Raw genomic sequence first — 4,220 nt, 5'->3', positions numbered from 1 at the left:
TTTAACCTGCTTATCCTGCTAAATAACCATTTGCTATCGTGAATATCCAAACTTTTTAAACCGTGCTCCATTTCATCGTATTATTTGGCCTCTTTTCGAGGCATGGAGGCGGAAAGCATAGGTTATATGATATTTTTTCATATTTACAAATTCGCTTCAAACAAATTCGCTTCAAACTAATGCTGTTCGATGTTAGCATTAAATCCCAAGCATTTTATGTTAAGCATATTTAAGCATATTTAGTATAATGAAAAACCCACCACCTGCGTTAGGGTTGCTCACCGCTTCCTGCCAGGACTCTTAGGTGTCAACTCTGTTGTTCTGTTTACATGACACCTGTTCTTATTTTTTATAATTTCTAATTTCTATCGGGTTGTAGTTGTTTTAACATTGTGGGCTTTGCATTACGATTCTTCTGGGTGATCTCTGATCTGTACTGAACTGATATCAGGGTCAGTGCTCAGCCTATATCTCGAATAGGCTCCACCCAGCGCCTATCTTAGCTGATGCCAGAAGCTGCCCCTGCTCCCCGATCTCGGTCAGTTGGTCTGTCGGCACTCGAAATCTCCTTCGAAAAACATAGACAGAGACCAGGGCAGGAGCAACAGGAATAGAAGCAGCAGGTAAAGCATAAGAGGTAAAGGCAAAGCCAATAGCAGTTTACTCATACTCAATCTTTTATCCCAGCTTTTTCATCGCCAAACAGTATTGGTTTTCTGCCACTGAGACTGAACATCCACCCGCCTCGAAACACACTTTAGACAAGCTCATTGAATGAATGAAAATCATAATCTGAATAAGAGTATGATACTATATTACTACTGGAAAAGCTTACTTTTTTTCTGCAGTTATAGGCCATGGGCTTCTCTAAGCAATGGACGGCGATGCGCTTACTCTGAACATGGATTGCCCATTCCTTGCTGCCTGCTTAGTAGCCCTTAACGAATTCCTTAAAAAGCCCAGGTGAAAGCTTTTTTTGCTCTGTCCGAAAGAGCTCTGGTTTTCTCTCAGTGCGAGGGTCCTATTCTGAACCAGCCGCTATCACTTTGGCTGTAGGAGAGCACTTCTACTCAGAACGGCCAAGCTCACTTCGCGCCAAACCAACAATCTGCACGCTTAGCCGCATTGTTCATCTTGACAGGGAAGGAGAAAGGTCCCGGATAATTGTTTCTTCGCCACTCCATGCACTGCTCCCAGTGCGCCACAACGCCCCTAATTCCAAACGCACAGGCACTGCCATGACCTTGCAAGCCTCTTCGTATTTCTCCGATCACAGGGGCTTGACAAAGAATGAACGAGATCGTCGACGGTCATTCACCTTGATGCTCGGTTGAAATCCCTCCTTTTCGCAGGCATTGACCCGTCCGGAGGGTATTCTTGAGTTCACTTTCACGGATGAGATTCGGGCAGTTGCTGGGCCTTCTTTCTTTTAGGCAATCGCTAGATGCAATGCTGCTCTTTCGTCTCATCCGCTACCTTACATTAAGTGATTTCACTGTCCTTTGGGCTGTCTATCGTCAACCCCTTGGCTGGTAATACACAACCTAAAAGGGGGATTGAGCCCTAAAGCCCACTCCAGGGCTAGACTCCATCCTATTCCCCTGCCTTCCATTTATAAACCAAATACCGGCAAGTGTCCGGCATAAAGAAAATCTCATGTTTTTTTGTCTCATACCCTTCCTTAAACGGCCTGTTCAACGTGGGCTACGGTCCTTTAACCTCACTACTAAAGGAGTCATTGCCTATTCATCCTGGCTTCCACCTCCTCCGTTGCCCACAGCCAGGTACACGGATGTAAGGTGACACTTGGTATTCATGCGATAGCATGAAGTCCAGCTGCAACGACTTTTATATTTTTATATATTCTCGATATATTTTTATATATTCTAATTGTTATATTGTTTTATTTATATTTTTTTATATAACTTTTAATTATTAGTTTTTTCTTTTTATTACCACCTGGTAGCCTGTTTATTAACAGGTCCAATATTGTTCTCTTTTTATTTTTCAAATACATATTTCTGCAAAACCCGGAATCGAGCTCAGCGTTTACAAATTGAACCATGCAGAAAATGGGGGAAAAATAGGTTTGGGAATGCAATGGCTTGATTGGGCTTGAATGGACTTCTGGTGGCTCTGATTTGTCTCTGCTTATCTGGAATTTGAGAATTCTGTTGCGCTCAGGGGCTGGAGCAAACCCTCTGCCTTGCAGCGCAAGCAACTCTTCAAGGATCGTGTAATAATATATTTATGTACAATATGCAATTTTCAATTCTATTATTCCCAATCCTTGCATGACCCACCAAATTCCTACCTAGATTTGGCGGGTGTCGAGCCTGTAATTGGCGGAGGGGGTTATCGGCTAGTGTGATTCAAACCCTGTACAGGTCTGTCCTCTGAATTTTTTTAATACGTTTTTAACTCCGCAATTCACGCAAATTTTGTTTCTGTCGCCTAGTATTTTTGTCCATTTTTGTTTAAATATCAGCTCTGCAAGAAATTTAAGTGTTAATTTTGTCCGTTTTATTTAAATATAAATTATTTTACAGAAAATTAAGGTGTTAGTTTTGCTCCTTATTGCTTAATTTTCAATCTTTAGCAAGAAATTACGGGATTCACTATTGAGTGGATCACGAAGCGGAGAAATTTGAAGGACGGTGACTTAATTCGATTTCAACTTGTCTGAAAGATTACTTAACTGATTTACCTTCTCTTGAGTGGATCAAGGAGCGGAGCAAATTGAAGAAGTGAGACTTATTTCGATTTCAAGAAGTTATTTATGTTAGGTGTGAACGATTATTTAGCTAATTTTTCTGTACCTAATAGTTTTTTTATCGTTTGTCTCAACTGATATTTAGCTGATTTTTCTGTTTGCCCAGTAATTTTTATTGTTTGTCTGAATACTTTTTCTGTTTGCATGATAATTTTCAGTTTGTGTTCTCAGGCTCAGCAAAAGAAGCGGCAAAAATGGATTTTCATATCTATCTTGCCAGGACGAGCATGCAGACTTCTATTTTTAGGTCAGATACATTACTTCCTTGACAACATTTATGGTACATTTACGTGCAGGGTAGAGGCACTGTCGCAGTCATGCCAGGAAAAAAACCTGAAATGTAAGTTACTGATCTGGTGTAATTTTAGTGTCAGTATGTTTATAAGTTAAATATAAATGTTCGGACTGAGCTTTGTGTCAGTGTGTTTATAAGTTAAATTTAAGTGTTGGGATATAGCTTTGTGTCAGTTTATGCTGTAATGTCGTTCACAGAAGTCGTTGGTTCAATTCCTTGGGATCATTTCAGGCCATGTGTTATTTTCTTCTTCTTTTTTTCACTTTTTGCATTCGCGTTGCTATAATTACTCAGTGGTGTGGAAACTTAGGCGACATGATGCCTTTACCATGAAGGATTGCATGGAAAACAACAGCTAGTCAGACAGAAGGTTGCAAAACACACCCGAGTTTCATTTCTTGCGACTGGATTGAGAGCTTGCCGGAGTAATTTATCTGACTCTGAATTGGAGAATGACTCTGAATGGCTGAAGAGTAAAGTTTACAATGTCTACTTTAAATTTTCAATAATAATTCATTTCAACAATAATAATTCATTTCAAATGACATAGATGATACTGTATACTACAAATTGCCACGGAATTTGGACAATTGACAGGTCTGATAGTAGTTTGTTGTGAAATCAGCTCAGGAAAAACAAAAAATGCGTGTTGCTTCTGTTTGTGCCCTTTATCTGTGAGGGCTGTGGTTTAGTAGTTGGGATTGGGGGATGTTATGCAAAGAGCCCAGGTTCAAACCCTAGTGGGTGTAGAGTCGTTCCTACTAGACTACCTAAAAATTAGGGAAACTTCTATTAGTACAGTTATGAATTTGAGAAAGATACCCACAACTATCACAACTACTACAGCACAATGTCACAGTGTGTGCATAGCAATTTTAAATATAAGTGACCAAAGCAAATAGCTACTCTACCACCATACTCTCAATGGGATCCCTCACTACTTTCTTCAAGTAGTGAGGATTCCAGGTGTCTAGCTTTGTTCTCGAGGGAGGTATTAGATCCTAGGGGCAATTCTACAAGGTTCACCAGTTTAAACACTGTTTGGATTTCCCTTTTCCTCAAGCTCGAAGAGTTGGGCAAGGACACCAAGCCAAGCCAAGCCTTATGTTCGCAGACTTGTGCTTGTTTATCACAACCTTGGAAATTGGTCCT

The 4,220-nt window shown here is 40.4% G+C and overlaps 1 long non-coding RNA gene across 2 annotated transcripts; it reads left to right on the top strand.

The window, feature by feature from the left end:
* The first annotated feature begins 445 nt into the window (after window positions 1-445).
* Window positions 446-3,250, top strand: LOC149199367 (uncharacterized). 2 transcript variants are annotated; one of them, XR_016253264.1, is made up of 3 exons: window positions 446-637; window positions 2,600-2,747; window positions 2,945-3,250. It is a non-coding gene; the product is annotated as an uncharacterized LOC149199367 (long non-coding RNA). The 2 variants fall into 2 exon arrangements; XR_016253263.1 differs by having other exon boundaries at window positions 2,932-3,250.
* Window positions 3,251-4,220: the final 970 nt, after the last annotated feature.

Source organism: Pinus tabuliformis, chromosome 2_1 (assembly GCF_031772625.1).
Source record: "Pinus tabuliformis cultivar Carrire ecotype Pingquan chromosome 2_1, CPIR1, whole genome shotgun sequence".
Classification (NCBI taxonomy): Eukaryota; Viridiplantae; Streptophyta; class Pinopsida; order Pinales; family Pinaceae; genus Pinus; species Pinus tabuliformis.
This window is presented reverse-complemented; position numbering and strand designations above follow the sequence as displayed.